General features: G+C 50.3%; 1 protein-coding gene across 4 annotated transcripts in view; it reads left to right on the top strand.

The window, feature by feature from the left end:
• Positions 1–12,880, top strand: part of LRRC20 (leucine rich repeat containing 20) — an 87,869-nt gene that overhangs the window by 45,049 nt on the left and 29,940 nt on the right. The window lies entirely within an intron of this gene.

The raw sequence follows: 12,880 nt of genomic DNA on the forward strand, positions 1-12,880 counted from the left end.
ATTCCTGTAATCCCAACTACTTAGGAGGCTGAGGAGAACCGCGTGAACCCGGAAGGTAGAGGATGCAGTGAGCCGAGATCGTGCCATTGCACTCCAGTCTGGGTGACAGAGCAAGACTCTGTCTCAAAAACAAACAAACAAACAAAAAAACAAAAACAAAAACAAAACCATACATCCATGCAAAAACACATTACACATGAATGTTCATGGCAGCATTATTCTTAACAGCCTGAAAGTTAGAAAGTAGAAACAACCCAAATGTCCATCAACTGGGAAATGGATCCACAAAATGTGGTCTCCCCATGAAAGGAAATATCATCCAGGATCTGGGAATGCTCTACATGATAGGGATATGAAAAGGGTCTAAGATCCTGTTTAGAGAAAGAAATATGTGAAATGCTGATGACGCATGAGGGACCCGAGCAAGCCTATCTCATAGGGCTGACTTTAGGCTGGGCAAGCTGCCTAGAGGAGGTGTGGGCATTGGGCAGGCCAGGAGGGAGAGGGTGCGTGAAGTGGCAAATACAGTGCAGGGACAGTGGCTCAGGAGGGAGCTACAGGCAGGACCTGGAAAGGCCACCATGCAAAGGTGAACAAGGAGGAGGGATTCGTCTATATAGCTGTTTCTGAGTGAAGCTCACAGAGTTTGTTGCATTTGTGTCTGAAAAGCTAAAATCCCTATGACTTGGAGCACACGGAGAGGCCCCTAGGGCTGGATTTCCAGGTTTGGAACTTTCCAGGCCATGGCTGCCTTTCCAGGCCACCTGTGTCAGTCCCAGGGTCCTCTAGTGCTGTACCTAGCCAATTGGGATTGGATGTTTGCTTTCCCGAGGATAGAATGATTGAAAATGGAGGGTGGGGCTGTCTGGGGCCTTGGGGAAGGGCACAATCAGGCCCTTTGGGTAAGAGGAGGGTTCATTTGTACTTTTCCTTCCTTAGACCTTCCCTCGAACACCTTTGTCTCCCAGACCCGGGTCTGGAGGCCTAGGTCTCCACCAGAGTCTCTCCCTGCGGAGACTAGGGTTGCAGGACACATTGTCCTCACCACCCGGTGCTGTGATATGGGTATGGACAAAATGCTGGAAGGGACTGCTGGGAAGAGGAATGAATTCTTAGAGAGTGGCATGGGCAGAGCCTGGGTATGGACGCAAGAGCTTTGAAAGTGCTTGACATTTGGGGAGTGCCTTGTGGGATGAGTAAGTAGGCCCTCTCCAGAGGGCACGGGGAAATGTACCAGAGAAATGCCACTGAGCCCATGCATCTGTGGGATGCGGAAATATATTTACATAGCACCTTCTGGTCAGAAGTCTGTTGAAAATGCTGTTTGAACTCCTTCCCTGCTGCCAGTGGCTCCTGACTCCCTCCTGCTGCCTCGAATCACAAAGTGCCTGCTAATCGAATTCACAGAGGCAGCGGATTGAGGGATGTGGTAGCAGCAGCGGGGGTGGGAGCTGAGCACCCTGTTGGGCTCTCACCCTACCTTGAGAGATGGCTCTGGGCCTGAGCCTTTGTTGTGGTTTCTCTTTCAAATAGAAAAGCCCTCTTCTTTTATGTGTGAAGAGGAGGCTTAAACAGGCCTGACTGAGCTCAGCAGGCCTGCTGTGTCCTCCTCTGGGTGCCTGACAGAGGTGGGCTGCCTTGGTGCTGGGGAGGGAACAAGCTGCTTCCTCCCTGCCTGTCACAATGTTTCCCGGGGCTGCTCTGGGGACTCTTCTGCAAGGCCCAAGGCCCTGGCAGGGGTGAGTCATCTCTAAGTGATTCCATCCCCTTGATATCCTTCATCCATTTTATGGAAGGAAAAAACAAGACGTGAGAAAGCCAAGGGCACACATGGAATTGGTCTGATAGCAGGTGGGCCCTGCAGAGAGTGTCCCCATGTCCTGCTGTGGCTCTTCTGTCCCTTCTGCTCCTGTATCCCTGTTTCCCCTCTTCCTCTAGCTTAGCTCTTTTTAGTGAGTGTGTCCCGGGACTGCCAGGCCAGAGGTGTAGGAGACACAGCTATGGCAATAAACGAAGCCCAGCCAAATGAGAAAAGCAAAGGCTATGTATTCAGAGCTTGCTACAGCGAAGGAGTCAGCCACCATCACTTGTGTGTTGGCAGAGACTCAAAGGCAGGCAGCAGAGTGGTAGAGTGGAAAAAAGGGAAGACTTCAGGTACTCTCTGATTGTTGGCATGGGGGAGTTCTAACTAGAGGCGGAGCATCCTCTGCGATTGACGAGGGGAGCATATTGGCTTTCTCTTGTTGGTTAATTGGAAGTGGGGACAAAAATTGGGAAGCTGTTAGTTATTAATTGAGTCCCGGCCACTTGGGACCAGTTGTTACAGGGATTATTGTTTGGCCTCCTGGATGATTGCTAGAGATAGCAGTCTGACTTCTCACAAATCTGACGTATGGCAGGCTGGCATCCTGGCTGGTTACTGTGGATCGTGGGTTGGTTTCCTGGGCAGGCTACTGTGGGTTGTGAGTGGAGTTCTGTTTTTATATTTGGCCTGGTCATTGTCTGTTTGTATATTCAGTCTCTCACACTCCTGCCCGTCAGCTCAATCCAGCGGATTCCCACAGGCATTGGGTTTGGTGTGGCTGTGGGGATGCATGGGTGAGTGATAACAGCAGAGCCCAAATTCACAGGGTGCTCAGTTCTCCCGGCTCCATGCTGAGCATTCTCCCTGCATCATGTCATTTAGTCCTGATAGCACCTGTGTCATTTGGGAAGGATAAGAAAACAGAGCGGGATGTGGCCCCGGAGGAGCTCCTTATCTTGTAGGGTAAGCAGGTTTATGAGCAGACACCATGTCATACATAATGTGAGGGGCGGTGCAGCAGACGTTTGCCCACGGTCTGTGGGTGTCCAGGCGGTGGAAGTCAGTTCTGCCTTCAGTGAGCAGGGAATCAGAAAACCTCCAGAGGAAATGGCTTAAAGCGTGGATTTGACAGATGAGAAGGGCTTTACCAGGTAAATAAGAAGGAGTTTCTATAGCATCTTTTGGTACAGTGAAAGGTGTGTTTGGGAAATAACTAGAAAAATGGTACAAGACTGAGTGTTACAGAGCAGAGGGATGGTGTGTTGTTAGGTACTGGCCGGAAGGAGTCATCTGCCTGGGCGGGAACATTTGGAAAGAGTTCTGGGAGGTTGGGAGAGGATAGGCCCTATGGAAAAGGCCGAGAGAAGCATCCTAGCAGGGAGAAGCAGTGTGAGGCCAAGCCAGGAAGGCACGGAACAGGCAGGGCCTCAAAGCTGAGTCATAAGGGAGGTTGCAAGCTCTTTCTGCCCTCCAAAACAATGAGTTCCCTCACCTCAAGAGCTTGGGCTTGGGCCAGGGCAACAGGAGGTGGCTGCTGCGGCTGCTGCAGGGCAGGAGGTGGGCTTTGGTTGGTCGGGAGCAGGTGCGTGTGGGTACGGGAGGACCGGGAGGTGGGTTGCTCCAGTCAGCCGGCCTGAGACCTCCATGGAAACTTGCTGACCCTAAGACCCTGCATCTGTAGGCAACACAGGCTGGTGGAACTGGGCCCCAGAGGGCTTGTGAGTAGTTGGGGAGCATCCAGCAATGTGTTGAGCTGTTCCCTGGGGCTCACGGCTCATTTTCTCTGATTTTTCAGCAGCAGCAGCCTTCTTGCCTCTTTCTGTTTCCCCAAGTGTGTATTCCTTACACTGTCCCTGGCAGGGAGATGCCAGCCAGCCATAAACTCCAGGAGGAGGTGTGGTTTCCTCCGCAGAGCCAAGCCCTCCCAGGGGTGACCTTAGAGATGTGCCCAGGGCAAGCCCACGGGGTGCATGACACCTGGGGGGAGCCTGTCTGCAGAGGGCTCTTGGCTGCTCACTGGGCCGCCCCTTACCCTCGCCACAGGGCTCTCCAGGCAGCAGCTCCTGGTGCCTGCCAGATAAAATGGGGCAATTTTCCTCATTATCTCAGCAATTAGGACAGGCGGGAGTGAGGCGCCAGGCTTTATCTTTACCTCTGGCAACCGCCTTGGTGCCAGGGGGGCCACGCCTCAGCCTCGGCTACTCTCTGCACACCTTGGGGAGTGGTCTTCCTGCTCCAAAGGCCCTACATGCCTGGTGCCTGGGGTGGGTGTGGGCAGAGGGCATGGAGAAGCTAGTTTAAAGCAACTGAGTCCATGCTGACAGGCCAGGGTGGCGAGGATGGGGCGGGCCCCTCTGTTCCTCAGGCCATACCATCAAAGCTGCTGCTGTCCACGCGTGGTCAGGAGTCTTAGGTGGTATTTGGGGGTGGGAAGGGAGTGTGCCAGTGAACAGTGTATGTCAGGGCCCCACAGGACTTATTTTCTGGTGTTTTGGGGAGGGAGGAGAAGGCGGGTGTTCTTTGGGCACATTACATTTCCAAACCTGGGGAGCAAGGGAACCGTCCTCAGAAAGGCTGTTAGGGTGGTGGGGTCACAGTACGCTGTTCCTCCCCAACTTCCTACTTCACTTCAACCCTCTGGGTTTACTCTTTTAAATAGCTGATGTTACTTAGTGGACAAAAGAGAAAAGAAAAGGGGGGCCCAGAAATGTGCTGGGAGAGCCGGGCAGACATGGAAGGTCTGTGAGTTTGGTGGGATGCTGAGGTTTTGGTTGTAGCCTGGGCTCAGGCAGATCTACTCTGTCAGAAACACATTTTCTTTTTCGTTTTCTTTCTTTTCTTTTCTTTTTTTTTTTTTAAGAGGGAGTCTCGCTCTGTCGCCCAGGCTGGAGTGCAGTGGCACTATCTCTGCTCACTGCCACCTCCACCTCCCGGGTTCAACTGATTCTCCTGCCTCAGCCTCCCAAGTAGCTGGGATTACAGGCACCTGCCACCATGCCTGGCTAATTTTTGTATTTTTAGTAGAGACAGGGTTTAACCATGCTGGCCACGCTGGTCTCAAACTCCTGGCCTCAGATGATCCACCCATCTTGTCCTCTCAAAGTGTTGGGATAATAGGCCTGAGCCACAGCACCCGGCCAGAAGCACATTTTCGGGTGCCTTCAGTGCAGCCCAGCACTGGAATAGTGGGGTCTGGGAAAGTCTATCTCCCCTGAGTTACGCGCAAGGGGCAGACCCCAATTGCAGATGATCAAGAGTCCCTACCTGATATCAAGGCAGTGACAAGGTGTGGCCTTCTGCTCAGTTTTTGCCATCAGTCCTCAAGGGTGCCCCACCCCTGGAGCTACCTGGATGACCTCAGTGAAGCAAAGGCCAAACTGTTTGTGACCCCTGCATGGCTGCTTCTGGGCAGTGGGTCAGCCCTTCCTAGCAGTGTTAAGGAACCCAAGTGTCATGGGCTTCGGCATCCTTAGTAGAATCCCAGAGACGGGATCACTGAGGTCAGAGGGCATTTTAAGGCTCCGCTACATATAGCGGAAGAACCACGCAGCAGAGACCAACTAACCTACAGAGCTAGAAAAAATAAGTTAAATTCCCTGTGAAGGGGAGTTGGGGCAGCCTGGAGATGTATTACTGCTGCACCAGCAGGAGAGCATCTCTTCCATCCTGTATCTTAACCACCCCTAGAAACCAGCAGACCTCAACAGCCCCCTTACACCCCCAGCCCAGAACTCTGTACAGTGTGTCAGCGGAGGAGGGCACACCTGGAACACCAGGACAGTGTGGCTCTGGGCCTCTGGTACCTCTGTCCTCCAGAGCCCAAGCTAACACTTCTTGCAACCCTGTAAAGCAGAAGACTTTGCAGTTTCCCTTCACTTCCCTCTTCCAGGCTCTACATGCAGCTCTCCTTTGCTCCCAGCTCTGCGATTCAGATGTTTTCATACCTGCCTCTGCCCTTCTTACCCACTCCCGAGCACCTCTCTAGTTGCTGTTTATCTCTCTGCCACACCTCCAGAGCTCTAAGGCTTCATTTGAAAAGCATATCCTATTTACTTACTTATTTTTGATTAGGCAGTAGATGCACACAATGTGATATTTTGAAGACTGAAAGGATAGTAAGGAAAAATAAAGCTGCTCTTCTACTCCTGTCCCCAGACATCTAAGTCCATGTCTAGAGACAACCACCATTACCAGTACTAGAGATATTCCATGCCTATATAAATATAAATATACTTCATAATAGTAGCATTTATAATATACCACGGGTAGGTACTATTGTAAGCAAACAGAGCATAAGTAACAAGTAACTTGCCCAAGGTCACACAGCAAGAAAAAAGAGCTACCTTAGTCTTTTTTTTTTTTTTTTGGAACAGGTCTCCCTCTGTCACCCAGGCTGGAGTGCAGTGGTGCAATCTCAGCTCACTACAGCCTCTGCCTCCTGGGCTCAAGTGATCTCACATTAGCCTCCTGACTAGCTGGGACTATGGCACACCATCACACCCAGCTAATTTTTTGTATTATTTGTGGAGACAGGGTCTTGCCATGTTGCCCAGACTAGTCTTGAACTCCTAGACTCAAGTGATCTGCCTGTCTCAGCCTCCCAAAGTGTTGGGATTACAGGCGTGAGCCACCGCACCTGGCCTGCCTTAGTCTTTTCACGGAGGCCAAATGTTTAGTACTTCATTTTAGTCTGTTCCAGACCTAGTTAAAAGTGCTTTTTTTCCCCTTCCCCTTGTTCACCCCTGAGGAGTGAGTGTGGCATCTGGAAATGCCCTCTGACCCCTGTGGGCAGCAGCTGTCTCTGTGTGAAGTCTCCTCAGCACTGAGCATGGGCTGTTGGAAGGACACTGCCTACCTGACCATCTGACTCTGCCCTGTGGGGGAGTCCGTGCAGTCAGGGACTGTGATTGCTCATTGACGCAGGTTCAGAGCTGAGGTGCTGATTGAGCTCTGGTGAGCAGATATTTTTGGAGCTGGCACATTCCTTTGAGCATGGGTTGTATAATTACTGCAGGCCAGCTTTGTCTGTCCCTTAATGGAATCGGCAAGCTTCTTTCTCGGCTGGGGTTAATCTAAGGCCTCTGAGTCAGCCTTGGCAATTGTCCAAGATAAGGATGGTACAGGAAGTAATAAGAGGAACTTGGGGAAGAAGAGGTCCATTTAACAGACACCGGAAACCACAGTTCAGTAGGTGTAATCAATAAGGAAATGTCATGATGGGGGCTGCTCTCAGGCTGGGTAGAACCTTGGGAGTGGAATGGAGTGGGGTCTTTTTCCAGAGCCCCGGCCCGTCCTGGGAGCCCTGGTTGTTCCACTCTGAACCCTGGCCTGAGTGCAGGAAGAATCTTTGGAACCCCTAATGCAATCTTCTGGGACCAGAAGATCTCAGCCCTCTCTGTCCAGAAGAGGGGGCAGTGAGACCTTGGGCAGATGGCCTGGGTGCTGTGACTCCAGAGGGGAGAAGCGAAGCCAGATGTGGCTGTGGCTGTGTTAGGCTGGAAGCCCAAAACACTGGCTGATCCCGTGGCTGGGGCTTTGGCCACGCTTTTGTTCTTCCTCTGAACTGGAAAAAATAGAGAAAACCTTAAGTGCCCGCCGGTTTGGGGCCATATAAGAGAAAAAGAAAGCTAAGGCATCAGCAGCCTTGCTGGCCCTAGTTGGCCTTTGTGGGCCTCAGTTTCCCTATCTGAGAAATGGGGAAACATCTACTCCATAGTGATTTTGTGAGGTTGGAGATAATGCATATAAGGCGCCCCATGTAGGGTTTGGTGCATGCAAGATTCTTGATGAATGATGCTTCTGATACGGTGATGGTGAAGACACTGGGGGCCTTAGTTGTCGACAAGAGAGGTCTCTGGTCAAGTAGTCAGGACAATGGTCCAGTCCTAGGAATCTGTCTCTCCACAAGGAATTTCAGTGAGAAAAGAACTGGAGAGATCCCCAAGTCCATGTCTTCACCGATGGGGACCCTGAGGCTCAGAAGGGAGAAGTGGCTTTTCTGACCTGCCTCCAGGAAGATGCAGGGCGAGACCACAGTTCAGGGTCCCCGGGTCCCCGGTCAGGCTCTTTACCATGGAAGCAGGTAGTGTGGTCACCTGCTTCTCAGCTAATGCTGAGAGACTGTTTTTAACTGATTGTGTATATATACCCCACCTTACTACACAAAGGATTTTTAGAGCTCGTGATACAGGCAGCTTGGGTAGAGCAGTGGACACCACGGTGGGAACAGAAGCAACTCAGAGACCCTGCTGGGCCATGGCTTCTGAGAAGTGAAGCTGTATGGCTGGGGAGAACTTGCTGTTTTGCCAGCCCCACCCCCCACATCAGGATGCATGCCCCATTCTGTCCAATTCAAGGCCTTTTTCTGGAATGCTTCCTTCCCATGGAGCTCAGATTTGGCTACCTGGAGATTTACTCTAACAATTTGGGTGGAATTTGGCACATACGCTGACATTCATAAAGCCCTAGGGTTTGGGCAAGAGGGTGACTGACATCCATTCCCAGGAATCTGCTCTCTTTGCCCTCCCTTGGGGAGGGGGCCTAGAAGCAGCTCCATGGTTTTGTTCCCACTCAGAACCTACCAGGTTTATTATAAACAACTTTATTCTTATAAATCTGGCAACTTAGAAGAAATGGACCATGTTATTGAAAACCACAAACCACGAAAACTCAGCCAAGATGAAATAGACAACCTGAATAGACCTATGACTATCAAATAAGTGGAATTCATAAATAAAAAGATCTCAAAGAAGAAATCTCCAACCCCAGATGATTGCATTGGGGAATTCTATCAAACTTTTAAAATGAGAATTCACATCAATTTTACACAGCCTTTCCAGAAAATAGAAGAGAAGGGCATACTTCCCAATCCATGCTAGGAAGCTGAGATTACTCTGATATCAAATGCAGACAAAGACAGTACCAAAAATGTGAAAGTAAAAGAAAATACAGACCAGTATTTCCCATGAACATAGATGGAAAGATTCTCAGCAAAATATTACCAGTCAAATTCAGCAGTGTATAAAAAGAATATATGACATGTGTAAGTGGGATTTATTAATTATTCCAGGTGTGCAAGGCTGGGTCCAACTTTAGAAATCAATCAGTGTAATCTATTATATGAAAAGGCTAGGCTGGGTGAGGTGGCTCACGCCTGTAATCCTAGCACTTTGGGAGGCTGAGGTCGGTGGATTGCCTGAGCTCAGGAGTTCAAGCCCAGCCTGGGCAACATGGGGAAATCCCATCTCTACTAAAATACAAAAAATTAGCTGGGTGTAATGGCGGCATGCACCTATAATCCAGCTACTCGGGAGGCTGAGACAGGAGAATCGCTTGAACTTGGAAGGCGGAAGTTGCAGTGAGCCGAGATCACGCCACTGCACTCCAATCTGGGGGACAGAGCCAGACTCCATCTCAAAAAGAAAAAAAAAATGTTTAAGAAGAAGAATCACACAATCATATCATTTGACAAAGAACAAGCCTTTGACAAACTTCAACTCTCAGTACACTAGGAATGCAGGGAAACTACCTCAACTTGGTAAAGAGCATCTTCAAAAATCCTACAGCTAACATCAGACTTAATGATGAAAGGCTTTCCTGCAAGCTGGGAACAAGGCAAGGATGTCCACTCTCATCCTCAAAGTTCTAACCATTGCAATAAAACAACAAGAAGAAGAAGATAGTTCTTCCGTGGGCTTTTTGCAGAACTGGTTTTTTTTTTTACTCTGACCTCAAATGCCTTTCCAGCAATCTGAAATAACCTTCTTTTCTTGTTTACTATTTCTCCCTGCACTCATCTGTAAGCTTGTTAAGGTTGGGATCTAGTCCGTCTCATTAGCCATGATTTCCCGCTGTCTAGCAGAGCCTGCCCTGTGGTAGGTGCTGAGTAATATTTGTTGAGTAAGTGGAGGCTGTTTTGGCATCATTGGCTCTGATTGGCTTCCTGCAATCCGTGTGTCACAGCTGCACTGACCCTCTCTTATTTTCCCTTTTGAGTCCTGCTTTCATGTTGGCTTTCAGTTTTGTTTCTGCAAAGGTTCCATAATCCAGGAACCAAGTGTCACGTGTCTTGTATCTCTAACAGATTCTCGCTCTCACTCTGTTGCCCAGACTGGAATGCAGTGGTGCGATCTTGGCTCACTGCAACCTCCACCTCCCGGGTTCAAGCAATTCTCCTGCTGCAGCTCCTGAGTAGCTAGGATTACAGCTGTGTACCACCACACCTGGCTGATTTTTGTATTTTTAGTAGAGACAGTTTCGCCATGTTGTGCAGGCTGGTCTTGAACTCCTGGCCCCAAGTGATCCACCCACCTTGGCCTCCCAAAATGCTGTGATTACAGGCGTGAGCCACTGTGCCTGGCCTTGTTGAGTGTATTTAATTTTCAAAGATTACCCTTTTCTGGCCGGGCACGGTGGCTCATGCCTGTAATCCTAGCACTTTGGAAGGTCGAGGCGGGTGTATCACCTGTGGTCAGGAGTTCGAGACCAGCCTGGCCAACATGGCAAAACCCTGTCTCTACTAAAAATACAAATATTAGCCGGGTGTGGTGGCAGGTGCCTATAATCCCAGCTACTTGGGAGGCTGAGGCAGGAGAATTGCTTGAATCCAGGGAGCAGAGGTTGCAGTGAGCCAAGACTGTACCACTTCACTTCAGCCTGGGCGAAAGAACAAAACTCCATCTCAAAAAAAACCTCCAAAAAACAAAGATCACCCTTTTTACATTCAGTTACAAGGCTAAGCATATAGTAGGTGCTTAGTAAGTATGTGACTTGTGTGGTTCATCCTGCCTTTTACATCCCTCTCAGCTCGTCATCACAGCCTGTGATAGATGGGCAGGAAAGACCTTCTCGTGAGGTCACCTGGAAAGAGGATGAGTTAGAACATAACCAGGTCCTTCCTGGTTCCCCTCTTGTCATTCTCTGGCCACTGAATAAGTAAGGATTTGCTGGTTATGTATTCTGAGAACAGGTATTGAAGGGATTAGGGGTGCAAAACTGGATGAAGTGAGGTGCCACGGTGGCCTGCTTCTCTTGGGGGAAGGGACAGATGCAGAGCCCATGAGACAGGACAGTGATTGATGAGATGAGGAGTCAGGCTCTGGACGCGGCTGACTGGGGTTCAAATCCTGATTTGGGGGTTGGGAGAGGAAAGTCACATAGGAGAAGTTCGGGTTTCTGTGATCTTGGGCAAGTTATTTCACCTCTTTGTAAATTGATGGTAATGGGTTATAGAAAAATCACAATGATGATTACATGTAAATCCCTAGAGCAAGTGCCTCAAATGTAGTAGTGCTCTATTAGTGTAGTAATAGGTGTCAGCTATCATTATGACTTTTTTTTTTTTTTTTTTAAGACAGAGTCTCGTTTTGTAGCCCAGGCTGGAGTGCAGTGGTGCGATCTCAGCTACTGCAACCTCTGCCTCCTGGGATTCTTATGCCTTGGATTCTCATGCCTCAGCCTCTCAAGAAGCTGGGATTACAGGCACATGCCACCCTGCCTGGCTAATTTTTGTAGTTTTAGTAGAGACAGGGTTTCACCATGTTGGCCAGGCTGGTCTCAAACTCCTGACTTCAAACGATCCGTCTGCCTCAGCCTCCCAAACTGCTGGGATTACAGTCATGAGCCACCGCGCCTGCCTGAGATCTTTACTCAATCCACCCATTTAAATGCTGATCTCCTCCAGAAAAACCTCACAGACACATCCAGAAATCATGTCAGCTATCTGGGCATCCCTTAGCCTAGTCAAGTTGACACAGAAAATTAACCATCACAGCCCCCACATCAGCTTCCACGGCCGCATCAACCGTGACCCCCAACACTGCACACAGGGGCCAGCTCCCAGCAGCTCTTGGAAATGTCTCCAGGGGTAGATGCTTCTTATTTTTCTCAGCCACTGTGGGGTTATAATTAGACTCATGCCTGAATTGGTTTGATAAAAGGCCATTTAAAAAAATCTGAGGGCCGGGCGTGGTGGCTCAAGCCTGTAATCCCAGCACTTTGGGAGGCCGAGACGGGCGGATCACGAGGTCAGGAGATCGAGACCATCCTGGCTAACACGGTGAAACCCCGTCTCTACTAAAAAAATACAAAAAACTAGCCAGGGGAGGTGGCGGGCGCCTGTAGTCCCAGCTGCTCGGGAGGCTGAGGCAGGAGAATGGCGTAAACCCAGGAGGCGGAGCTTGCAGTGAGCTGAGATCCGGCCACTGCACTCCAGCCCGGGCGACAGAGCGAGACTCCGTCTCAAAAAAAAAAAAAAAAAAAATCTGAGGCCGGGCGCGGTGGCTCAAGCCTGTAATCCCAGCACTTTGGGAGGCCGAGACGGGCAGATCACGAAGTCAGGAGATCGAGACCATCCTGGCTAACACGGTGAAACCCCATCTCTACTAAAAATACAAAAAACTAGCCAGGCGAGGTGGCGGGCGCCTGTAGTCCCAGCTACTCGGGAGGCTGAGGCAGGAGAATGGCGTAAACCCAGGAGGCGGAGCTTGCAGTGAGCTGAGATCCGGCCACTGCACTCCAGCCCGGGCGACAGAGCGAGACTCCGTCTCAAAAAAAAAAAAAAAAAAAAATCTGAGGCCGGGCGCGGTGGCTCAAGCCTGTAATCCCAGCACTTTGGGAGGCCGAGACGGGCAGATCACGAAGTCAGGAGATCGAGACCATCCTGGCTAACACGGTGAAACCCCATCTCTACTAAAAATACAAAAAACTAGCCAGGCGAGGTGGCGGGCGCCTGTAGTCCCAGCTACTCGGGAGGCTGAGGCAGGAGAATGGCGTAAACCCGGGAGGCGGAGCTTGCAGTGAGCTGAGATCCGGCCACTGCACTCCAGCCTGGGCGACAGAGCGAGACTCCGTCTCAACAAAAAAAAAAAAAAAATTCTGAACATGTCAAAAAACTGGGGATAACAAAATCAAGCAAGGAGAGATTCTCCTCCCCTCCCTCTGGTGGTTATCCTGGTGGCCCTGCAGAGCTGTGTGTGGGGTCTGGCCCTATAGCGTGAGAGAGCCTGGGCCAGCAGCTTCTGAGATACCTGGGAGGGGCTGTGGGGAGCTCAGAGCAGTTGCGTTGTGGGGTTCCCA

Source organism: Rhinopithecus roxellana, chromosome 11 (assembly GCF_007565055.1).
Source record: "Rhinopithecus roxellana isolate Shanxi Qingling chromosome 11, ASM756505v1, whole genome shotgun sequence".
Lineage (NCBI taxonomy): Eukaryota > Metazoa > Chordata > Mammalia > Primates > Cercopithecidae > Rhinopithecus > Rhinopithecus roxellana.